General features: G+C 38.6%; 1 pseudogene across 1 annotated transcript; it reads left to right on the top strand.

The window, feature by feature from the left end:
* Positions 1 to 12,960: 12,960 nt before the first annotated feature.
* Positions 12,961 to 14,016, top strand: LOC116542350 (annotated as a pseudogene). Its single transcript, XR_004265183.1, has 2 exons — positions 12,961 to 13,184; positions 13,288 to 14,016. The product of XR_004265183.1 is annotated as a bridging integrator 3-like (transcript).
* The last annotated feature ends 13,186 nt before the right edge of the window (positions 14,017 to 27,202 follow it).

Raw genomic sequence — 27,202 nt, 5'->3', positions numbered from 1 at the left:
TACAGGAGAGCTCTGGCTGACATCTGGCAGGTACCCTTCTGGGATGAAGCTACCAGAGGAAGAAACAGGCAGCAATCTTTGCTGTTCTGCAGCCCCCACAGGTGGTTCCCAAGCAAGCAGGGTCTTGAGTGCACATCCAGCATACTCCAGCAAACCTGCAACAGAGGGGTCTGCCTATTAGAAGGAAAACTAAAAAGCAGTAGGAAATAGCTTCAACATCAAGAGAAAGGACATCCATTCAGGGACCCCATTCAAAAGTCACCAACTTCAAAGACCAAAGTTAGATAAAATCCAAAAGATGGGAATATACCAGTGCAAAAAGGCTGAAATCGCTAAAAACCAGAACACCTCTTCTCCTTCAGAAGATCACAACTCCTCACCAGGAAGGGAATAAAACTGGATGGAGAAGGAGTTTGATAAATTGACAGAAGCGGGCTTCAGAAGGTGGGAAATAACAAACTTCTCTGAGCTAAAGGAGCACATTCTAACCCAAAGCAAGAAAACTAAGAACGTTGAAAAAAGGTTAGATGAAATGCTAACAAGAAAAACCAACATAGAGAAGAACATAAATGACTTGATGGAGCTGAAAAACACAGCACGAGAACTTTGTGAAGCATACACAAGTTTCACTAACTGAATCGATCAAGCAGAAGAAAGGCTATCAGAGGTTGAAGAGCAACTCAATGAAATAAAATGAGAAGGCAAGATTAGAGAAAAAAGAGTAAAAAGAAAGGAACAAAGCCTCCAAGAAATATGGGGTTATGTGAAAAGACCAAATCTACATTTGATTGGTGTACCTGAAAGTGATGGGAAGAATGAAACCAAGTTGGAAATCACTCTTCAGGATATTATCCAGGAGAACTTCCCCAATCTAGCAAGGTAGGCCAACATTCAAATTCAGGAAATACAGAGAACACCACAAGATATTCCTCAAGAAGAGCAACCCCAAGGCACATAATTGTCAGAGTCACCAGGGTTGAAATGAAGGAAAAAATGCTAAGGGCAGCCAGAGAGAAAGGTCGGGTTACCCACAAAGGGAAGCCCATCAGACTCACAGTGGATCTATTGGCAGAAACCCTATCAGCCAGAAGAAAGTGGGGGCCAATATTCAACATCCCTAAAGAAAAGAATTTTCAACTCAGAGTTTCATATCCAGCCAAACTAAACTTCATAAGCGAAGGAGAAATAAAATCCTTTATGGACAAGTTAAGAGATTTTGTCACCACCAGGCCTGCCTTGCAAGAGCTCCTGAAGGAAGCACTAAACATGGAAAGGAATAACCACTACCAAATGTACCAAGACCATCTACGCTATGGAAAATATTCATCAACGAACGGGCAAAACAACCAGCTAGCATCAAAATGACAGGATCAAATTCACACATAACAATATTAACCTTAAATGTAAATGGGCTAAATGCCCCAATCAAAAGACATAGACTGGCAAATTGGATGAAGAATCAAGGTCCATTGGTGTGCTGTATTCAAGAGATCCATCTCACATGCAAAGACACACATAGACTTAAAGGGATGGAAGAAGATTTACCAAGCAAATGGAGTGAAAAGAAAAAGGAAAATAAAAGCAGAGGTTGCAATCCTAGTCTCTGATAAAAGAGACTTTAAACAAACAAAGATCAAAAGAGACAAAGAAGGCATGACATAATGGTAAATGGATCAATGCAACAAGAAGAGCTAATGATCCTAAATATATCTACACCCAATACAGGAGCACCCAGATACATATAGCAAGTTCTTGATGACCTAAAAAGAGACTTAGACTCCCACACAATAATAGTGGGAGACTTTAACACCCCATTGTCAATATTAGATCAATGAGACAGAAAGTTATCAAGGATATCCAGGACTTGAACTCTGATATGGACCAAGCAGACCTAATAGGCATCTTCAGAACTCTCCACCCCAAATCCACAGAAGATACATTCTTCTCAGCACCACATTTCACTTATTTTAAAATTGACCACATAATTGGAAGTAAAATACCCCTCAGCAAATGCAAAAGAAGAGAAATCATAACACAGCCTCTCAGACAACAGTGCAATCAAATTAGAACTCAGGATTAAGAAACTCCCTCAAAATGCCACAACTACATGGAAACTCAACAACCTGCTCCTGAATGACTACTGGATAAATAATGAAATGAAGGCAGAAATAGAGATGTTCTTTGAAACCAATGAGAATGAAGACACAATGTGCCAGAATCTCTGGGACACATTTAAACAGTGTCTAGAGGGAAATTTGTAGCACTAAACACCCAAAAGAGAAGTGAGGAAAGATCTAAAATTGACACTCTAATGTCATTATTAAAAGAACTAGAGAAGCAAGATCAAACAAATTCAAAAGCTAGCAGAAGACAAGAAATAACTAAGATCAGAGCAGAACTGAAGGAGATAGAGACACAAAAAACTACTTCAGAAATCCATAAATCCAGGAGGGGTTTTTTTGAAAAGTTCAACAAAATAGATAGACTGTGAGTCAGACAAATAAAAAAGAAGAGAGAAGAATCAAATAGATGCAACTAAAAAAATGATAAAGGGGATATCACTACTGATCCCACATAAATATAAACTATCATCAGAGATGACTACAAACACCTTCATGCACATAAACCAGTAAATCTAGAAGAAATGGATACATTGCTGGACACTTACACCCTCCCAAGACTAAACTAGGAAGAAGTTGAATCCATGAAGACCAATAACAAGGTCTCAAATTGAGGCAGCAGTTAATAGCCTACCAACCAAAAAAAGTCCAGGAGCATATGGGCTCACAGCTGAATTCTACCAAAGGTACAAAGAGGAGCTGGTACCATTCCTTCTGAAACAATTCCAAACAATACAAAAGGAGGAAATCTTCCCTAACTCATTTTATGAGACTAATATCATCCTGATACTAAAACCTGGAAGAGACACAACTAAAAAAGAAAATTTCAGGCCAGTATCATGATGAACATTGATGTGAAAATCCTCAATAAAATACTGCCAAACCAAATCTAACAGCACATCAAAAAGCTTATCCATCACAATCAAGTTGGCTTCATCCCTGGGATGCAAGGCTGGTTCAACATATGCAAATCTATAAAAATAATCCATCACATAGCAGAATCAAAGACAAAAACCACATGACTATCTCAATAGATGTAGAGAAGGCCTTCAACAAAATTCAACAACCGTTTATGCTAAAAACTCTCAATAAACTAGGTATTGATGTAACATATCTCCAAATAATAAGAGCTATTTATGACAAACCCACAGCTGATATCATATTAAATGGGCAAAACCTGAAGCATTCCCTTTTGCTGGTATAAGACAAGAAAGCCCTCTCTGACCGCTCCTATTCAACATAGTATTGGAAGTTCTGGCCAGGGCAATCAGGCAAGAGAAAGAAATAAAGGACATTCAATTAGGAAAAGAGGAAGTCAAATTGTCTCTATTTGCAGACCACATGATTGTATATTTAGAAGACCCCAAAATATACAGTCTCAGCCCAAAATCTCCTTAAGATGATAAGCAACTTCAGCAAAGTTTCAGGATACAAACTGAATGTGCAAAAATCACAAGCATTCCTATACATCAATAACAGACAAAAAGAGAGGCAAATCATGAGTGAACTCCCATTCACAATTGTCACAAAGAGAATAAAATACCTAGGAATACAAATAACAAGGGATGTGAACAACCTCTTCAAGAAGAACTACAAATCACTGTTCAAGGAAATAAGAGAGGACACAAACAGATGGAAAAACATTCCATGCTCATGGTTAGAAAGAATGAATATTGTGAAAATGGTCATACTGCCCAAAGTAATTTATAGATTCAATGCTATTCCCATCAAGCTACCATTGACTTTCTTCGCAGAATTGGAAAAAAAAAATGACTTAAACTTCACATGGAACCAAAAAAGAGCCCAAATAGCCAAGGTAATCCTAAGCAAAGCAAAGCAAAGCAAAACAAAACAAAACAAAACAAAAAAACAAACAAAGCTGGAGACATCACACTATCTGACTTTAAACTATACTACAAGACTACAGTATTCAAAACAGCATGGTGCCAGTCCCAAAACAGAGATATAGACCAATGGAACGGAACAGAGGCCTCAGAAACAATGCCACACATCTACAACCATCCGATCTTTGACAATCCTAACAAAAGCAAGAAATAGGGAAAGGATTACCTATTTAATAAATGGTGTTGGAAAAACTGGCTAGCCATATGCAGAAAGCTGAAACTGGATCCTTTCTTTACACCTTATACAAAAATTAACTCCAGATGGATTAAAGATTTAAACATAAGACCTAAAAACATAAAAACCCTAGAAGAAAACCTAGGCAATACCATTAAGGACATAGGCATTGGCAAGGACTTTATGACTAAAACATCAAAAGCAATGGCAACAAAAGCCAAAATAGACAAGTGGGATCTAATTAAACTGCAGCACTTCCACACAGCAAAAGAAACTATCATTAGAGTGAAGCAGCAACCAACAGAATGGGGTAAAAATTTTGCAATCTACCCATCTGACAAAGGGCTAATATCCAGAATCTACAAAGAACTTAAACAAATTTACAAGAAAAAACAAACAACCCCATTAAAAGGTGGGCAAAGGATATGAACAGATAGTTTTCAAAAGAAGACATTTATGCAGCCAACAAACATATGAAAAAAAGCTCATCAGCTCTGGTCATTAGAGAAATGCAACTCAAAACCACATTGAAATACCATCTCATGCCAGTTACAATGGCGATCATTAAAAAATCAGGAGACAACAGATGCTGGAGAGGATATGGAGAAAGTAACATTTTCACACTGTTGGTGGGAGTGTAAATTAGTTCGACCATTGTGGAAGACAATGTTCCAATTCCTCAAGGATCTAGAAATAGAAATACCATTTGACCCAGCAATACCATTACTGGGTATGTAGCCAAAGGATTATAAATCATTCTATTATAAAGACACATGCACACATGTTTATTGCGGCACTGTTCACAATAGCAAAGACTTGGAACCAACCCAAATGACCATCAATGATAGACTGAATAAAGAAAATGTGGAACATATATACCATGGAATAGTATGCAGCCATAAAAAAGGATGAGTTTATGTCCTTTGCAGGGACATGGATGAAGCTGGAAGCCATCATTCTCAGGAAACTGACACAAGAACAGAAAACCAAACACTGCGTGTTCTCACTCATAAGTGGGTGCTGAACAATGAGAACAAATGGACACAGGGAGGGGAACATCACACACCAGGGCCTGTCGGGCAGTGGGGGGTATAGAGGAGGATAGCAGGGGTGGGAGGATTGGGAAGGGATAGCATTAGGAGAAATCCCTAATGTAGATGATGGGGTGATGGATGCAGCAAACCATGATGGTATGTGTATGCCTATGTAACAAACCTGCACGTTCTGCCCATGTACCCCAGAACTTAAAGTATAATAAATAAATAAATAAATAACTTATAAAGTAAAAAAAATAATAAAAAATTTATCTTGAAAACAGGAAATAGAGAAAGAAAAAAATGCAAAGTCTCTTTCTTTAAAAAGATTTAAAAAATTGATAAATATTTAGTGAAGTTACAAAGAAAATGGCCACAGTAGCTCATGCCTGTAATCACAGTACTTTGGGAGGCTGAGCCAGGTGGATAATGAGGTCAAGAGATCAAGACCATCCTGGTCAACATGGTGAAACCCTATCTCTACTAAAAACACAAAAATTAGCTGGGTGTGGTGGTGCATGCCTGTAGTCCCAGCTACTCAGGAGGCTGAGGCAGGAGAATCACTTGAACCTGGGAGGCAGAAGCTGCAGTGAGCTGAGATCACACCACTGCACTCCAGCCTGGCAACAGAGTGAGGCTCCATCTAAAAAAGAAATTACAAAGAAAAAACAGAAGCTATCAATTACCAATATCAGGAATAAAAGATAGGATATTACCACAGATCAAACAGACATCAAAAGTATAATAAGGAAATACTGTAAACAACTTCATGTTCACGAATTTAGCAACTAGATAATTGACTAATTCCTTGAATATCAAAAGCATAAAAAGTTGACATGATTTTATACATGAAAACCACAAAAGACTCTTCCAAAATACTCCTAGCCTTGCTAAACAACTTCAGTAAATTTCAGGATGGAAAATTAATGTACAAAAGTCAGTAGTATGTCAATGCACTAATATTGTTCAAGCTGAGAACCAAATCAAGACTCAATTCCATTTACAATGGTACCTCCCCAACACACACACGCACACACAATACCTAGGACTACATTGAACTGTAGTTAAAAGAGGTGAAAGCTCTCTATGAGGAGAACTATAAAACACCAATAAAAGAAATTATCAATGACACAGACAGATAACACATTCCATGCTTATGGCCTGGAATAATTAATATTGTTGAAATAACCACACTGCCCAAAACAATCTACAGATTTAATGCAATTTTCAAAATACCAACATCATTCTTGAAAGAATTAGAAAAAACAATCCTAAAGTTGATAGGGAACAAAAAAGAGCCTGAATAGCCAAAACAATCATAAACTGAAAGAACGAAGTCAGAGGCATCATATTACCTGACTTGAAATTATACTATAAGGCTTTAGCAATTAAAACAACACAGTAGTGGTACAAATGTAGACATGCAGATCAATGGAACAGAATAGACAACCTAGAAATAAGGCCACATACCTACAATCAACTGATGTTCAATAAAGTCAACAAAAATAAACAATGGGGAAAAGAAATCATGATTTCTTTTAGTGAAATAGTGCTGTGAAAATTGGCTAACCATATATAGAAGAACGAAACTGGACTCCTCTTACTATATACAAAAATTAACTCAAGATGAATTGATACTTAAATGTAGGACCTGAAACTATGAAAATCCTAGAAGAAAAGGCAAAATTCTTCTAGCTACTGGTTTAGGCAAAGAATGTATGACTAAGACCCCAAAGCAAATGTGACAGAACAAAAAATAGGCAAACAGAACTTAATTAAACTTGTGCACAGAACAAGCAATAATCAATACACAGACAACATACAGAATGAGAGAACATATTTGCAAATTATGCCCCTGACAAAGCACTAATATCTAGGATCTATAAGGAACTCAAAGAATCCAATGAATAAGTGGGCAACAGGCCAGGAGTGGTGGCTCACGCCTATAATCCCAGCACTTTGGGAGACCAAGGTGGGTGGATCACTTGAAGCCATGAGTTTGAGACCAGCCTGCACAACATGAGGAAACGCTGACTCTACTAAAAATACAAAACTTAGCTGGGTGTGGTGGTGAGTACCTGTAATACTAGCTACTCGGGAAACTGAGACATGAGAATTGCTTGAACCCGGGAGGCAGAGGTTGCAGTGAGTGGACATCGCACTACTGCACTCCAACCTGGGTGACAAAGCAAGACTCTGTCACAACAACAACAAAAAGTGGGCAAAGGTTATGAACAGATATTTCTCAAAAGAAGACATACGACCGGCCAGCAAACATTAAAAAAAAAAAGCTCAACATTACTATCATCAGAGGGATGCAAATCAAAACCATGAGATTCCATGTTACATCAGTCAGAATGGCTATTATCAAAAAGTCAAAAAACAACAGATGTTGGTGTGGATGTGGAGAAAAGAGAATGGTCATATGTGGTTGTGTGGGAATATAAATTAGTACAACGTGTATGGAAAATAGTATGAAGATTTCTCAAAGAACTAAAAATAGAACTACAATTTGACCCATAAAGAAATCATTGTGTACTAAAGATATCTGCACTCCCATGTTTACTGCAGCATTATTCACAAGTAGCAAAGTTGTGGAATCAAACTAAGTGTCCATCAATGGCTGGTTGGGTAAAGAAAATATGGTATCTATATACTGCAGAATATTATGTGGCCATAAAAAAGAACAAAATTGTGTCCTTGCAGCAACATATATAGGCCATTATCCTCAGTGAAATAACTCAGAAACTGAAAGTCAAATACCATGTGTTCTCATTTATAAGTGGGAGCTAAACAATGAGTATACATGAACATAAAGATGAAATAATAGACACTGGGGACTCCAAAAGGGAGGAGACCCAAAATATTATCTATTGGATCCAATGTTTACTATTTGGGTCATGGGTACACTTGAAGCCCAAAAAAGCCCAAAAGCCACCATTACACAGTATATCCATGTAATCATTCTGCACATGCAGTTTCTGAATCTGAAATAAAATTTAAATCTAAAAAAACTCTCAATACTTATCTGAGATGAGTAGACAACCTGAATAGGCATATACATATTGAGGTAGTTGAATCCATAGTTAAAAGATTTCCAACATACTTCCAATATGTAAAGGGCTTGGAAGTCATTGCTTACATCCTTAAAACAAGAAAATGCTAGAAAAAAACTGGAAATCAACAACTAATTTTGGATCTATGAGAGAAAAAATGTTGCAAGGCAAACTCCCAGAATTGGAAGACAGGTGCATCTCGAGAGAAGCAGCTAAGCTCTGATTACTGGAGGCAGAAGCCACTGGAACTATAAATTCTTAGGAACACTTCAATGGTCATTTTGACCAATTACTGGAGGCTGAGTGTGGAGTAGTGCAAGAGTGAGAAACTACATGGGATTGAAATCTGGTGTTGGGGGGAAGGTGATGCTCAAGATTTGTGTGGACTTTATCACTAAAAACCCTACTGTAAGGTTTAGTGCCGATGTAGAATGAGGAAACTGAGGCAAGTATGAGAAAATGAGAAGCCAATTTATTCAGCTCCTGGGCGAGGTTCTGTGGTCCAGGAAGGGGCCAAAGAAGTCGCGCCTGGCTGTTTAGGTCATGGGGTTTTATGGGAAGGGAAGGCGATTGATTGGCTATTGGGAAACAAAGCAAAGGCAATTTTATTGGCTGTCAGGAAGCAGGAAGTGCCTGAAACTAGTTGCTATTGGTAGGCGGGCAGGACTTTGGGTAAGTGGGTCTTGATTGGCTGTTGGGGAAACAAAGTGAAGGCAATCCTATTGGCTACTAAGAAGCAGGAAATGCCTGGAGCTAGTGGTTATGGGTAGGCGGGTGGGACCTTGGGTAAGCGGGCCTTCTGGCGTCATACAGAGCAGACTGCTACCGGGCAGGGTCTGATGGGGCTTCTTTAAAAAATTTTCCTGCAGGGTTTATCAACAGCGGGCTAGGGGTTGAATACATAATTTAGCACTGAATGTGGGCCTGGGTCTGGTATGCGGAGGCGAGTGCAGGGAAGCTGTGCGGCAAGGCCAGATAACTAGCTTGGGTGATGACACAGTTATCAGGCACAGAGGGAGATGGATGTGTCCGTTTAACCCTCTGCGAGGCAGCTGGCCTTACACCTACCAAGTTCTGCCAGTGAATTTCCCAGAAGGGTCTTCTCATGACTCTGGTGATGGAGGGGAAGAGTGGCCATTCTTTTGTAACAAAGGCCCACAGTACAGGGGAAAATAACATTGCCTGTGCCTTGTCTCAGTCAATTGACTACTCTAGCTCTGTGTAGTCTTCCTTTCTTGGGTAAAAGAGAGAGGAAAACAGCAGAAATAACAATGAACAAGAGCTTCAGGGAAATATATTATGAATAGTGCAGCCAGGGAAAAGAGTAGAGAGCTGGGGAAAAATTTCACTACTGAAGAAACATTTGTAGAGAAAAAACATTTGTAGAGATTTAAGGTAAAGATGCAGGCCAACTAAAATATAAATATTTTAAAGGAAAGTTAAAGAATATCATCCCCCCCCACCCCCAGCCGACTTTACCACTACAGCAACATGGCTTTAATATATTAAGTGAAGGAGCTCTGAAGAGGGGTACTTAGGGAAACACAAAGTCAAGAGGGGAAAAAAGCTATAAAAAAAATCAAGAGGAATTTGAATTATATGACAGCCTTATCTGTAGCAAACAGCAAACAGAGCCCAACTCCTAAACATATTAACAGAATTCCTCATAATAAAAGCATACTAACCTCAGTTCCTATTATTTGATGTAACATATCCTGCTTTCAACAACAGCAAAAACTACAAAATTATAAGAAATGTTAAAATGGCAAGAAAAAACAGTTTGAAGAGAAAAAGTAATCATCAGAGCCAGATTCAGATATGATACAGTTGTTGGTATTATCAGACAGGGAATTTTAAATAACTATCACTAATATGTTAAAGTCTCTAATAGAAAAAGTAGATAACATGCAAGGTGAGTAATGCTCTTAGAACTTTTCTTAGGGAATGGTCTAAGAAAAGGTTGTTTTTAAAGTTAGAAATAAAAAAGCCACTGTAAAAAAAAATGAAGAATGCATCTGATGGGCTCATCAGTAGAGTTGGTACAAGTGAGAAATCAGTGAGCTTGAAGACAGGTCAGTAAAAACTTCCTCAACTAAAATGCACAGAGAAAAAAATAATTTAAAAATGAGAAAAGGTTAGAAGATCCTAAAATAGAATGCAGAATGTAATAAAAGTATTAAAAAAAAAAAAAACCTCACTAGGCTAAAAAGTTGCTGATTTAAGTAATTTGGCTAGGACTGGAGCCTGTAAGCTTAAAGCCTAAAGAAACTGTATGTAAGCACTATATTCTAATTGATAAAGTTATTTCTCACAGGGGTATGTTTTAACAATTCTGATGCCACAATACAAGTATACAGGGATTTAAATTTGCATAAGTAATTGGCAGATGGTGGGAGCTAGGTTTCACACCGTTGCAGTTGGGGATTACTGGTAATAATGGGAAGGAGGCTAGAATGATCCATATGATAATGAATGAGAGTTGTAGACATCAGTATGAACTCATGTTTGGCTTAATATAGATAATCAGGGCTTACTACGAAATTACTTTTAGGCAGGTAAACAGGGTAAAAGTTCTCAGTGGAATTTTCCTTTAATAAAGCAGCACCAAACCATTTCTTTTCTAACAGGAAGCAACTTGATAGAGACGAAAACTAGGAGCTTTCATATGTAAATGCAAGCAGCTGTATCTGGAAGTCGGGTACATTCAATGTGGCCTTTCCCATCCTCTTTTCCTTGTCATCACATGTGGTGGTGTCATGGAGGCCTTCAGGTAAAAACACGTGTACAGATGTCATGGCAACCTTTAGGCAGAAGCCATGTTTGTATAATAAGACTAGGGTGGGAGGGCCAGTCTTTTGCAGGCTATGTAAATGGCACACCTGGTAAAAACCAATCCCCTGTGCACTATGTAAATCAGTCACTGCCTCCTCAAGCCTCTATACAGAATCAGTTGTGTTCCCCCACAAACCAGAGACCCTCTCTTGGAAAATCCAATTTCTTAGCATGAGAAATCTTTTTCTCTCTTTCTTCTTCTTTGTCTATTAAACTGTCCACTCCTAAACCCATTCCTCGTGTGTGTCGGTGTCTTGAATTCTTTCTCGGTTGAGACAAAGAAGCAGGGTATAGACCCCAAACAATGAAGCCATTTCATAGATATATATAATTACATATAGAAATGTTTACAGATAAGTGTATATACACAGGTTATTAGACACACATATATTTCCTTAATCTGTCAGCTGAGAAGGCCTAGAAGCAATGACAACCCAGTAGCAGTGAACAGACCTAGCACCCAGACCATAGGTTCTTGACACTATTCTCCAATAGAAGGAACCAGAACTCTTTGGAGAAAGGGCAGATTATAAGACTGCTACAAGAAATACACAGGATAAACATGGAGCATCTTGTAGGTCTGGAAAAAGTAAGGCAGTTTTTTTTTTTTAATTAAAAAAAGCAAATAATGGAGTTATGGCAAAGGGAAACAGTCAACAGAAATAGCTGCGATAAACCAATGCTGGAAAGATTTGAGCAACAAAATAAATAAAATAGTATTAGATAATAACATAAAGTACAAAATAAATATATACAACCTGATACTGATATAAATAAATAATTGAATAAATAAATACAAATGTTACTGTAGTTATTAAGATATTATTTTAGACAGATAGAAAGGAAAAGGAGTCCTTGGGAAGTTTTCATTTTTTTAAAGCAGGTCCAGAAACGTTTATTGTGTAGCAGGAAAGCCCCGCCTCTTAAAGCCAGGCCAGCAACCTTTGATATGCAAATACCGGCCATTAAAAACTGGATCCACCCAAACATGGTGATTTCCGGCCTCTTCTTCTTGCCCTTGCCCCAACGTGTGCCTGGCAACATGGCCGCCCCCACAAATCCCCAAGTGTGTAGAACATCAAGCGCCCTGTATTTGCATATTAAAAAGCTAGGGTGAGAAGGCCAGTTTTTTTTTTTTTTTTGTGGGCTGCATGAGTGATACGTCTGGTCAAACCAATCCCCTGAGCCCTATGCAAATCAGCCACCACCTCCTCCAGCCTACTCATATGCAGCCACTTTTCCACTGTACATGCGGTTTCCTCTCTTGGAGGCCCCTCCTCCCTCTGTCTCTGTATCGGGGAGCTTCTTCCTTCTTACTTGCCTATTAAATTCTCCGCTCCTTAAAACCACTCCACGTGTGTCTGTGTCATTTTATCCAATTCAACTACAGACAAGAGCCCTGGTGTTCCTTCACTCATCGGAGCCATATCAGAAAAGAACAAACAAATCTTTGATATAGAATTCCAAATAATTTAAGTAGTTACTCCACCTTCAAGAAAGTAATTCCCTACTCTTTAAGTGTGGGCTATGCATTGTGACTTTCCTTCAGAGTATAGCAGGGAGTTGGGGAGAGTACCTTTGCAGTAGAAAGCCCTGTCAAATCCTATCAGCCAGGTGATAAAGGCCACATCAACAATGATATATAATATTTACCCTAATAATGACAGTATATATCTTTGATATATCATTGGCACTTTATGTAGTTTTCCTTTCAAAACTCTATAATCCTGATCTAATAATAAGAAAATAATCACACAAATCCCAATTGAGTGGCAAAGTACCTTTCCAGTGCTTCTTTAAATTTTCAAAGTCATCAGAAATAGTCTGTCATGGGAATCCGGAAGTGATCCCAGAGGAAGGAGTTGTGGCTGAGGACGCTGGCGGCTGGCCCAGGTCCGGGACCAGGAGCTGCATTCCTTTTAAGATTGGGCAGCTCAAGAAACAGATTGTGCCCAAAACAGTGGAGAGAAACTTTGAAAGGGAATATGGAAAACTGCAGCAGCTGGAAGAGCAGACCCAGAGGCTGCAGAAAGACATGAAGAAGAGCTCCGACGCCGACCTGGGTGACACTAGAGACCCACACTGTGAGCACCACTGATCCGGACAATTGAGGGGAATGGAAGGATGCCTTTCCTGAGTGTGGAATCTCCTGAGCTCCCCAGCAAGCCATGTCAAAATCTGCTGTGAAGATATCCTTGGATTTACTCTCCAATCCCGTCTGTGAGCAAGACCAGGACCTTCTGAACATGGTGACTGCCCTGAACACCACCATGAAGCGGATGGATGCCTTCAACCATGAAAAGGTGAACCAAATCCCGAAGACTGTGATCGAGCCCTTAAAAAAGTTCGGCAGCGTCTTCCCGAGCCTCAACATGGCCGTGAAGCGGCGGGAACAGGCCTTGCAGGACTACAGGAGGCTGCAGGCCAAGGTGGAGAAGTTCGAGGAAAAAGAGAAGACCGGGCCAGTGCTGACCAAGCTCCACCAGGCGCCAGAGGAGCTGCGGCCCGTGCGGGAGGACTTTGAAGCCAAGAACAGGCGGGTGCTGGAGGAGATGCTGCGCTTCTATGGCAGCCGCCTCGACTACTTCCAGCCCAGCTTCGAGTCCCTCATCCGAGCGCAGGTGGTGTTGCTCGGAAATGCACAAGATCTTTGGAGACCTGACCCAGCAGCTTGACCAGCCAGGCCACTCGGACGAGCAGCGGGAATGGGAGAACGAGGCCAAACTCAGTGAGCTCTGGGCCCTCTCCATTGTGGCTGATGACTGAAAACCTGTCACTCTCGGAGGACTCCTGTGACACAGTCAACCTTGCTCGTTCTTGTCCTTCTCAGGGTTAGGGTCCCACTCTTCCCACAGGCTGGGGACAGAGGTGGCCCTGGTTCACTTGCCGGCCCTCTGCAATGAATGACTCTTCCCGAGCCCAGCACAGAAGCCCTAGGCAGGTCACCATCTTCCCACTCACAGCCCCAGCAGGTAAGCAGTGTAGACAAACCCTCGGGGTTTTTTAATTTGGAGAATCGTCCACCGTGCATCCTGGCTCATGGCCTGAGCAAGCGGCAGCCCTTCCAAGGGCATGACTTTCGTTGGCTCAGTTGGGGGTCTTAGCCCTGCATGCATGGTGGGGAGCAAATCTACCTCCAAAGGACTACATCCTGGGGAGCCTACTGGCCCCTTGTTGCCTTTTCACTTCAAAACTTCTTTTCTCTGGGAGAGGCCCTGAGCCCTGCCAGGAAAAGCTGGTCCTCCAGCCCTCGCAGGCCCTCAGCCAGCTTCTCAGCAAGACAAAAGCTACCCTCATGGCTTTGGGACCCAAGTCCCAAGTTACTGGGGTTCCCGAGGTAACAGTACTGTTACCTCGGGAACTCAAACTGTCAGTGCGACTGTCCCACGTTAATTCATAGGCCTCAAAGCAAGAACAGTGGATTTGTGTCTCACCTGAATATTTGGAATTTTATTTTTTCAAGTAAAGTTTTCAATGAAACATCCAAAGAAAAAAAATAGTCTGTCATTGTCAGGAAAATCCTAAAAAGACATTATGACTAAATATAATGTGATATCCAAGATGAGCTCCTAGGACAGAACATTAGGCAAAAACTAAAAACAACCTAGATAAAGTGTAGGCTTTCTTTAAAAATAATGTATTAATATCGGTTTATTAATTGTAACGAATATGTCATGATAATGTAAGATATTAATAGGGAAACTGGGTATAACGTGTGTGGAAATTATCTATATTATTTTCATAAATATTTCTGTAACCTAAAACTATTCTAAAATAAAAATATTGTTTAAAGAACTACTAATAAAGTGATTTCTAGGTCCAGATGGTTTTAATGGTAAGTCTACCAAAAATTCAAAGGAGAAATAAAACTAATTTTATAAACCTATTCCAGAAAATAGAAGAGACAATTTCTTACTCACTATATGAGTCCAATATCACCCTGATACCAAGCCAGACAAAAAAAAAATCATGAAAAAAATAACTACACATAAATATCCTTCGTAGACATAGATGTAAAAAAACTCAGCAAAATATTAGCAAGTTCAATCCAGAAAAATATATTAAAAGAATAATAAAACACTACCTATGGGGTTTATCCAAGGAACTCAAGGATGGTTCAATTTTTAAAATCCAGTAAATATAATGCATAATATTACTAAGCAAAAGAAAAAGCACTTCACAATACCAATTGATGCAGAACAGACATATAACAAAATTTAATATTTATTCATGGTGAAAATTTCCCAGAAATCTTCTTCTTCTTCTTTCAATTTACAAAGAAAAAGAAAAGTTATGATATCCTTAAACGGTGAAGGGCTGAATGCTTCCCACCTAAAAGTCAGTAGCAAATTAAAAATGTCCACTTTTACCATCCGAATTTAACACCATACTACAAGTCCTAGCCAGTATAATAAGGTAAGATTAAAAAAAAAAAAAAGACACACAGACTGTAAAGGGAGAAACAAGACTGTACCAACCAACAGATGATATGATTATCTTCATAGAAAAACCCCAAGGAAACTACAGAAGGCTTCTTAGATCTAATAAGTGAGTTCAGTAAGTTGCAAGATACAAAGTGAACACACAAACATCAAACATATTTCTATACACTCGTAATGTAAATAGAAACAGAAATTTTAAAACAATATTTAAAACAACTCAAATAATGTAAATATCCAGGTATAAATATAACAAAACATGTATAAGTATGATGTGCTGAAAAACACAAATTAATGAGAAACAAAATCAAAGACCTAAATAATACTGTGTCCATAGACTATATACTCAATATTGTAAAGGTATCAATTTCTCCCGGATTGATTTAAAATTTTACTCAATTTCAATAAATATCTCAGCAAAATTTATTACAGATATAGAAAAATCAATTCTACTATATATGAAATTGCAAAAGGCAGAATATCTTCAACAATTTTGACGGAGATAAAAATGGAAGCAGATAAAGCAGTGGAAGATATATAAATTGAGCCACATGAGAGCTATAGGGAAGAGCCACAATAAAAGACTTCAGAAAAGACAAAACATTGCTATGAAAATTTGAATCCTATTAGATGCTTACTGTCCAGGGATCCTAGAACTAAACAAACAAATCTTTCTCAGATATAGAAAAAATAATTATTGAAACCTACCAAGTGGAAGTGGAAAAATATTTTTAAAATTCTACCATGCATAACAGAAAACGAGAACTTAGAAAGAGCAAGAAAAGTAGGGCAAAACTTATAGAAGGCCATTTGAAGCTTTTCTTATTTAAACTAATGTCTAAGGTTATAAACAAGAAAAGGAAAAATGTATAGAAGATTTTTTGTATTCTACTTCAGGAGACTTTCAAACAATATTCTGAAGCAGACCCAGAGCTAATGTAAAAGGAGCCCTGTCCTGTCTTTATGTAATAGATGGGCTATAATCGGAAATAGGAAATTTGGTTAAAAATTGCTTGGAAAATTGTAGTTATGGGGGTAATCTCCAATATTCATCTGAATGATTTCAAGTGAACTTACAACAATTGATATGCTAAAGGCCCAGACAAACTTATGGCCCTTCAGGTAAAACAACAGACTCCTAAAATAGAAGCTGAATTGAAGGGCCTTCCATAATCTAAGAATTATGGAATTATTATTGAGGATATGTACAGCTATTGCAAGCAAAAAAGCCATTGGTAGAGCCAATGTCTCATATGACTGAAAATCAAAACAAATCAAAACTAATCACCCCTTTCACTAGTCTATGTAATATGGCTGATTTGCCTGTAAGGACTAAATGGATGAGATGGTAGTTCTGCTCAAGATTTCCAAGTAACTAATATAATAGCTATGTGGTTATACTTTTACTTTCTGATATTTCCTATCCAACTGATAATACTTTGCTCAGTCTTACCTGAAGACGGAAAATTCTTTGCTAACAGAGACTTCTATTCAGCATTCTTTACTATCCCAGTAACTAAAGATAGTCAATATTCATTTTCTTTTACTGGGGAAAATATATTACTTGGAGAGTGACACATGTGTAATTACTGGGGCTCTAGCTCATGTCTCTCAACTTTTAGATCAGGATGTCTAAAACAAAATTTCCATTTTGATCTCTCTTACACAATATGTACACGATCTCTTTCTATACTTCACGGATTCAGAGTCTTCTACAACTAACTCTAAATATCTATTCACTGAAGTGGTTTAAGAAGGATACATAAATTAAGGAAAAGCTTCCCAGTCCTAAGAGGCCAATCATTACCTCAATCATGATTTGTCAGCCAAAATTAGGGTGTTATCTGGGGAAATAATGTTGACTATTCAAAATTAACCCAAGCTATTTTCTAAAAGACAATTTCTTGGATTTACAATATTTTGCAAACAATAGTGACTTAGCTTTTCTGAAGTAGTAAGGCCTTTACATGAGCTTCACTTCTATGAAACTAGAAATTAAAAATGTCCTTAGTAACTTCAAAATGCCCCTTCAACAACTACCTTTGCTGGGTCTTCCAGATTACAATAAACTTTTTTGTTGTTCTTGTTTTTGTTTTTTCTGTGCCCAGTTAAGTTCAAGTCATGGTCTTGAGATATGAAAAACACCCATCAGTAACTCATTGCCTATAGCCTGTCTCTTGATCCAGAAGCCAAGACTTAACCTTTTGCCTCCAAGTGGCTGCAGCTTCAGCTAAATGTTTCAGCTAGTGAAAGTAGTTACTCTTTTCTCCTTACCTGATGACTGGGCTGCAATGATGTTTTTAACAGGAAGAATGTCCAGGGCTGATCATCTAGATATTCTCCTTCAAAATCTTAATGTGACTTTATTTGTTGACGGGTCTTATCTTAAAAATGACAAAGATCAATCCTACATTTGGTTTCCTCTTTGCCTAAGCAAGAATTTTGAAATATTTTTTGGTTGGAGATTTGAGAAAAGTGTGATTTCCTTTAATTAGCACAACTGTGCTACGGTTCTTAAGCAAGAGAAGAAACTCAGAAGCTATCAAGCTAATTGTTAAAACAACTAAGCTAAAAGCTGAATTTTAAGAACATAAAATGTTCTTAAGATTCTGCATAGCTGATGGAGGGCAGGTGGACGGCGCATGTCCCCAGGGCTGCCTGGTGGCTCCCATTTTTATTAAAAAAAAAAAAAAAGATTCTGCATAGCAAAATACACATTTATATGAACAAATCAAGCGCAAAATGATAGATTGGAAGAAAATATTTACATCATATCTTTTTAAAAATTTCAATAGTTTTTGGGGGGAACAGGCGGTATTTGGTTCAATGGATAAGCTTTTTAGTTGTGATTTCGAGATTTTGGTGCACCCATCACCCAAGCAGTGCACACTGTACCTAATGTATTTTATCCCTCACCCCACTCCCACCCATTCCCCCATGTCCCCAAAGTCCATTGTATCAATCTTATGCCTCTGTGTCCTTATATATTAGCTCCCACTTATGAGTGAGAACATATGATGTCTGGTTTTCCATTCCTGAGTTACTTCATATAGAATACCGGTCTCCAGCTTCATCCAGGTTGCTGTGAATGACATTATTTTGTTCCTTTTTGTGGCTGAGTAGTATTCCATGGAACATGCATATATATATATGTGTACCATATTTCCTTTATCCACTCATTGATTGATGGGCATTTGGGCTGATTCCATATTTTCGTAATTATAAATTTTGCTGCTATAAATATGCATGTGCAAGTCTTTCTTGTATAATGACTTCTTTTCCTCTGGGTAGATACCCAGTAGTGGGATTGCTGGATCAAATGGTAGATCTACTTATAGTTCTTTAAGGAATCCTTACTCTGCTTTCCATAGTGGTCCCACTAGTTAACATTCCCAACAATAGTGTAAAAGTGTTCCCTTTTCACTGTATCCATGCCAACATTTATTATTTTTTGATTATGGCCATTCTTGCAGGAATAAGGTGGTATTGCATTGTAGTTTTGATTTGCATTTCCCTGATAATTAGTGATGTTGAGCATTTTATCGTATGTTTGTTGGTCATTTGTATATCTTCTGTTGAGAATTGTCTATTCATGTTCTTAGCCCACTTTTTGATGAGATTATTTGTTTTTTCTTGCTGATTTGTTTGAGTTCCTTGTAGGTTCTAGATGTTAGTCCTTTATCGAATGCATAGTTTGTGAAGATTTTCTCTCACTTTGTACGTTTCTGGTTGTTCTGCTAATTATTTCTTTTGCTTTGCAGGAGTTTTTTAGTTTAATTAAGTATTATCTATTTATCTTTGTTTTTGTTGCATTTGCTTTTGGGTTCTTGGTCATGAAGTCTTTGTCTAAGCCAATAACAAGAAGGGTTTTTCCAATGTAATCTTCTAGAATTTTTATGGTATCAGGTCTTAGATTTAAGTCTGATCCATCTTGAGTTGATTTTTGTATAAAATGAGAGAAGAAGATCCAGTTTCATTCTTCAACAACTGGGTTGCCAATGATCCCAGCACCATTTTTCGAACAGGGTGTTCTTTCTTCCAAGTTTATGTTTTTGTTTGCTTTGTCAAAGATCATTTGGCTGTAATTATTTGGCTTTATTCTTTGGTTCTTATTTTGTTCCATTTGTCTATGTGCCTATTTTTATACCAGTACCATGCTGTTTTGGTGACTATAGCCTTATAGAATAGTTTGAAGTTGGATAATGTGATGCCTCCAGATTTTTTGTTTCTACTTAGTCTTGCTTTGGCTACGTGGGCTCTTTTTTGGTTCCATATGAATTTTAGGATGTTTTTTCTAGCTCTGTGAAGAATGATGGTAGTATTTTGATGGGAATTCCACTGAATTTGTAGATTGCTTTTGGCAGTACAGTTATTTTGATAATATTGATTCTATTCCCCTATGAGCATGGGATGTGTTTCCATTTGCTTGAGTTGTTTATAATTTCTTTCAGCAGTGCATTGAAGTTGTTCTTATAGAGGTCTGGTCTCTTACCTACTTGGTTAGGTATACTCCTAGGTATTTTATTTTATTCACAGCTATTGTAAAAGGGGTTGAGTTCTTGGTTTGATTCTCAGCTTGGTTGTTGTTGGCGTACATTGATTTTGTATCCTGAAATTTTACTGAATTCATTGATCAGATCTAGGAGGTTTCTGGATTAGTTTTTAGGGTTTTCTAGGTATACAATCATATTATCGGCAAACAGTGACAGTTTGACTTCCTCTTTACTGATTTGGATGCCTTTATTTCTTTCTCTTGTTTGATTTCTGTGGCTAGAAAGAATGTTGGATAGAAGTGGTGAAAGTGAGCATCCTTGTTTTGTTCCAGTCTCACAGCGTTTGCCATGGCAAGCTGCTTCTTTCAAAGAGTCTCTGAATTCTTTGTTTTCCTGGTACGTTCCAGTGGTGGTTCTTAGAGCAAAAGTTCATGATGTGGGTCTCCACATGCTGTTCCATCCCTCTGAGTGGGAGATGCAAGTTAGTCCTGTCTTCTATCCACAATTTTCATCAAACTCCCCCTACATCATATTTGACAGACAAAGGATTAGTTTTCTTAATACAAAAAATCTCTTCTAATAGATAATCCGATAGAAAAATTGACACACAACATAAAGAGATGACTCTCATAAGAGGAAGTGTGCATGTCAATCATGTCAGTAACCAAAAAAAAAAAAGGAATAACACATAATAAATAATAAAATAATAAATAACAGTAAAATGACATTTATCCATGATATTGGCCTACACTTAAAAGAAGTACAAAAGTCAGGGCAAATAAAAGATACAGGAAAAAAGACCCCATTCTTCTGCTGTGGGTGAGTTGCTGCAGCCTTTGTGGATCAGAATTTGTAGTACCTAGCGACATTGCGACATGCAAACACTTTTGTTTTTTAACTTTTAAGTTCTAGGGTTCATGTGCAGAATGTGCAGGTTTGTTACATAGATAAGCATGTATCAGAGGAGTTTGTTATACGGATTATTTAATCACTCCGGTATTAAGCCTAGTACCCATTAGTTATTTTTCCTGATCCTCTTCCTCCTCCCACCTGCTGCCCTCTGGTAGGCCCCAGTGTGCATTGTTCTCCTCTATGTGTCCATGTGTTCTTGTTATTTAGTTCACACTTATAAGTGAGAACATGTGGCATTTGGTTTTCTGTTCCTGCATTAATTTGTTAAGGATAATGGCCTCCAGCTTCATCCATCCATGTTCCTGCAAAGGACATGATGTCATTCTTTTTTATGGCTGCATGGTATTTTGTGGTGTATATATACCATATTTTCTTTATCTAGTCTATCATTGATGGGCATTTAGATTGATTCTATGTCTTTGGTATTGTGAATAATGCTCTAGTGAACATATGCATACGTATGTCTTTATAATAGAATAATTTATATTACTTTGGGTATATAACCACTAATGGGATTGCTGGGTCAAATGGTATTTCTGCCTGTAGATCTTTGAGAAATTGCCACACTGTCTTCTACAATGTTTGAACTAATTTACATTCCCAACAGTGTAAAAAACATTCTTTATTCTCTACATTCTGCCAGCATCTATTATTTTTTGACTTTTTAATAATGGTCATTCTGACTGATGTGAGATGGAATCTCACTGTGGTTTTGATTTGCATTTCTCTAATGATTGGTGATGCTGAGCTTTATACACACACACACACACACACATATGTGTATATATAGACACATATATATGTAGGTACATATATACATACACACACATATATATATACATATATATATGCTTGTTGGATGCAGAGACATGCATACATTTTGATACAGCAATCAAACTTGGGCAATCTATCCCACAAAACTTAAAGCTCAAGTACATAAGGATCTATATGCAAAAAATTGTATCCCAGTCTCAGCCTCTACACTGTAAATAGTTGACTATGGTGAGTACTTCATGAGTCCATTACTGGGGTTAAACCTAATGAATAGGAAATGCTTTTTGAAAATTAGTTATAACTGTTAAAACACATGGCAACATGGAATACTGTGGGATTTCCAAAAGAAGATCCCAGATTTCCTACCCTGACTACTCACACAGCATCCTCTGTGTTTTCCACAGTGCAGTACTTAGAGGATCTAACGTGGGAAATAGCAGAGATAAATGTTACAGTGCACAAGAGAAGCCTGCGCTTCCTCAGCCCAAAATGGAGCCATTGTGGAGGGTTACTTTCTGGAACTTTGACTAACTAGTCTACTGAGGTTTCTCTTGGTATTAATTACTCCCAGAAATTTTGGGACAAATGCCAAAAGAAGCTTCTGGTTCTTGGAGGCAGAGACGGCTCTGGCCATGTCTACAAGGATCCTGCAGTTCAGTCATTATCTGCTTGTCTCTGTGGGCTTTGTTATCTCTAGGAGGCTGGCCTCCCAGTGGGTTCTTCTGAGCAGCTTGGAGGCTCTGAGTTGTTTTCAGAGGCCAATTCTAGACCGAGATGACTTGGAGCCTTTGTGAGATTTCTCCTAGTACATAAGGGATGGATAAATTCAGGGGAATTATGATGACTAAGAGAAGAGTCTACAGGCTAGAGTAAATGCATGCCAAGAAAATAGAGGCTGCAGAGGACCCTTTGCTTAGGGAATCATCTATGTGTCTACTAATGATGTCCCAATTTAGTGAGTGGGCTTTCCCAAAAGTGCAGGGTTAGGATGCTTGCGTTGATTAATGGGAGATGTGTAGTGTTTATAGGGCTTCCTCTCCCCCAACATCACTCAACATTTATCCCTCTTACCCCATCCTCCACCCTCTCAACCACAACTTCACTGCCTTTAGGGTGGCATTACTCTTTTAAAAAAAAATGTGGAGACAGTGCTATTATGTTAGTCTGATAAGTGAGGTAATAGAAATTGGCTGGAGTTAATTCTATGAGGGCCTCGGTCTGTGCAGAGAGGCACAGACATTACTGAATATGCAGGTAATATGGACTTATACACTGTTAGGACATCACTCTGCCACTTGCCTGTCATTTGCTTGTCACAGTGACTTTACTTCTGAAATCTCTCTTGTGCAAAGTGGCCTGAAACCATAGAAAGCTCAGCACATGTTAGTTCCCTTTACCTTTGAAATAAAGGCTGTGCTATTGAACGTTTGCTAAATGGATTTTATCACTTGACTTTAGAAAATCATCTTAATTTAATAGAACAGAAAAATGGGTTCCAAACAAACGTGTAGCACATAGTTTCACAAATAAATGCTGGTGTCTGAACAATGAATTATCTACAAAAATAGACACTTAGTTTAGAACATATTATAAACTAAATTCTAACTGAACTAAAGAGTTTAATATGAGTAATGAAACCACAGGAAAGTACGGTGAATATTGAATTCATCTCTTAATCACAAAACTTAAACACAAAACTGAAAAAGAAGGGAAAGGAGTAAGAAGAGGCAGGGGAGAAAGAGAAGAGGGAAGAAGAGAAGAAGAGAAAAAGGAGAAGGATAAACGTATAGGCTTTAACTGTATAAAATGTTAAACTTCTGTATTAAATGTAAAAGTAGCCAGAATACATAGGAAAAACAGTTAATTTCTTAATATGTAAAATAACTCATCCAAGTCACTAAGTAAAATATACACATTCTGGAGGGAGTCAAGATGGCTGAATAGACACAACTCTGGTGCACAACACCCAGTGAGAGAGGTGCAGAAATTGAGAGATCTCCTAGTTCCAACTGGGTACCAGGTGCATTTCAATGGGTCTGGTCAGACAGTGAGCAAAGCCCAGGCAGGGCAGACTGAGGCGGGGAGGGGTGCTGCTTCACCCAGAAAGTGCATCTGACCAGTGAGTCAGAAGATCCCCCTCTGGCACTCCAGTCCAGATACAGTGCTTCCCCAAAGCCTCCGAAATACACAGAACAGGGGATCTTTGCCAGTCAAGTGCCGGGAATTACAAGCACAGAGTTGAATAATAATCTAGGACAGTGTCCCAGATTGGTGCACAGATCTAAGCAAACGCATAAGCCCATAAACCAACCGGGAGAGCTTGTGGACCGAGCTCTCCCCTCCCTATGCCTGGAGAGAGAGGGAGCTGAAAGCAGGAAGACAGAAGGAGCAGCTGGGTGGGCCCCTCCCCTGTGACTGGAGAGAGAGGGAGCTGAAAGAGTGGAGACAGACTGTGCGGCTGGGTGGGTCCCTACCCTCCCCCACAAACCCCAGAGGGCTGAAGCACTAACTCTAGCAGGCTAGGCAGCCAGTGCCTAAGTCTGAGCTGAACCCTGAATGATCCAGCCCTGTGGAGGAAAGACACAACCCACCATTAAAGAGGTGGGACTAGGCTTCATGTTTTAACAAAAAACACAGGAAGCCTATATAGCAACAGGACAGTGTTCTTGACCACCCAGCAATGCTTCCAGGTCAGCAGAAGAGGAGGGTCTAACCTCCCAGTGTAAACAAAAAAAACACAGGAAGCTTACCTAGTAACCTGAAGGAGTCCCTAGAAATCAAGTAGTGCCTCGACAGGCAGACAAGTGACCTCATCAAGCAGCTCCCTGAGATCACAGTCAGGTAAATCCATGAAGATGGGAAAAAAAAAAAAAAAACAGTGCAAAAAAGATGAAACCATCAAAATTCAGAACACTTCTTCTCCTTCAAGGGATCACAACTCCTCAACACCATGGGAACACAACATGACCAAGAAAGAGTGCAATGAATTGACAGAAACAGGCTTCAGAAGGTGGATAATAACAAACTTTTCTGAGCTAAAGGAACATTTTCTAACTCAATGCAAAGAAACCAAAAACATTGAAAAAAGATTAGACGAAATGCGAACTAGAATAAGCACCTTAGAGAAGAACATAAACGACTTGATGGAATTGAAAAACACAGCACAAGAACTACATGAAGCAAACACAAGTTTTAATAGCCGAATCGATCAAGTAGACAAAAGGATATCAGAAATTGAAGATTAACTCAATGAAATAAAAAGAGAAGGCAAGACAAGAGAAAAAAAGAGTAAAAAGAAATGAACAAAGCCTCCAAGAAATATGGGATTATGTGAAAAGACCTAATCTACACTTGATCGGTGTAGCTGAATATGATGTGGAGAAAGAATCCAAGCTGGAAAACATGCTCCAGGATATTATCCAGGAGAACTTCCCAAGCCTAGCAAGACAGTCTAACATTCAAATCCAAGAAATACAGAGAAATCCACAGAGATATTCCTCAAGAAGAGCAACCCCAAGGAACATAATTGTCAGATTCACCAGGGTTGAAATGAAGGAAAAAATTCTAAGGGAATACAGAGAGAAAGGTCAGGTCACCCACAGAGGGAAGCCAATTGGGCTCACAGCGGATCTCTTGGCAGAAACCCTACAAGCCAGAAGAGAGTGGGGGCCAATATTCAACATCCTTATAGAAAAGAACTTTCAACCCAGAGTCTCATATCCAGCCAAACTAAGCTTCATAAGTGAAGGAGAAATAAAATCCTTTATGGACAAGCAATTACTGAGAGATTTCGTCACCACCAAACCTGCCCTATAAAAGAAACATTAAGCACAGACAGGAACAAGTACCAGCCACTGCAAAAGCACACCAAATGGCAAAGATAAAAAATGCAATGAAGAAAATGAGTCAACTAACAGGGAAGAAAACCAGCTAGTAACAAAATGGAAGGATCAAATTCACAGATAACAATATTAACATCGAATGTAAATGGCCTAAATGTCCCAATCAAAAGACACAGACTGGTAAACTGAATAAAAAGTCGAGACCCATCGGTGTGCTGTATACAGGAAACCCATCTCACATACAAAGACACACATAGACTCAAAATAAAGGGATGGAAGAAGATTTACCCAGCAAATGGAGACCAAAAAAAGAAAAGCAGGGGTTGCAATCCTAATGTCTGATAAAATGGACTTCAAACCAACAAAGATCAAAAGAGATAAAGAAGGACATTACATAATGGTAAAAGGATCAACTCAATAAGAAGAGCTAAGTATACTAAATATATATGCACCCAATACGGGAGTGCCCAGATATATAAAGCAAGTTCTTAATGACCTAAAATGAGATTTAGACTCCCACACAATAACAGTGGGAGACTTCAACACTCCACTGTTAATATTAGACAGATCAACAAGACAGAAAATTAACAAGGATATCCAGGACTTGAATACAGAGCTGGACCAAGCAGACCTAATAGACATATACAGAATGCTCCACCCCAAATCCACAGAATATACATTTTTCTCAGCACCACATTGCACTTACTCTAAAGTTGACCACATAATTGGAAGCAAATCACTCCTCAGCAAATGCAAAAGAATGGAAATCATAACGGTCTATCAGACTACAGTGTAATCAGATTAGAACTCAGGATTAATAAACACACTCAAATCCACACAACCAGTTGGAAACTGAACAACTTGCTTCTGAGTGTCTACTGGATAAACAATGAAATGAAGGCATAAGTGAATATGTTCTTCAACACCAATCAATCAGAATGAAGACACAACTTACCAGAATCTCTGGGACACCTTTAAAGCAGTATTGAGAGGGGAATTTATAGCAATAAATGCCCACAGGAGAAACAAGGAAAGATCTAAAATTGACACCCTATCATCAGAATTGAAAGAGCTAGAGGAGCAAGATCAAAAAAACTCAAAAGCTAGCAGAAGACAAGAACTAAGATCAGAGCTGAACTGAAGGAGATAGAGACACAAAACACCCTTCAAAAAAAAATCAATAAATCCAGGAGCTGGTTTTTTGAAAAGGTCAACAAAATAGACAGACCACTAGCCAGACTAATAAAAAAGAAAAGAGAGAAGAATCAAATAGATGCAATAAAAAAAAGATAAAGGGGATATCACCACTGATCCCACAGAAATAAAAACTACCATCAGAGATTATTACAAACAGCTCTATACACATAAAACAGTAAAACAGGAAGAAATGGATAAATTCCTGGACACTTGCACCCTCTCAAGCCTAAACCAGGAAGAAGTTGAAACCCTGAACAGACCAATAACAAGGGCTGAAGTTGAGGCAGCAATTAATAGCCTATCAACTAAATAAGCCCACGTCCAGACGGGTTCACAGCCAAATTCTAGGAGACATACAAAGAGGAGCTGGTACCACTCCTTCTGAAACTATTCCAAACAATACAAAAAGAGGGAATCCTTCCCA

This window comes from Sapajus apella, unplaced genomic scaffold, assembly GCF_009761245.1.
Source record: "Sapajus apella isolate SASKATOON/1434 unplaced genomic scaffold, GSC_monkey_1.0 scaffold167, whole genome shotgun sequence".
Lineage (NCBI taxonomy): Eukaryota > Metazoa > Chordata > Mammalia > Primates > Cebidae > Sapajus > Sapajus apella.
Note: the sequence above shows the minus strand (reverse complement) of the source record. Positions and strands in the feature narration are given on the sequence as shown.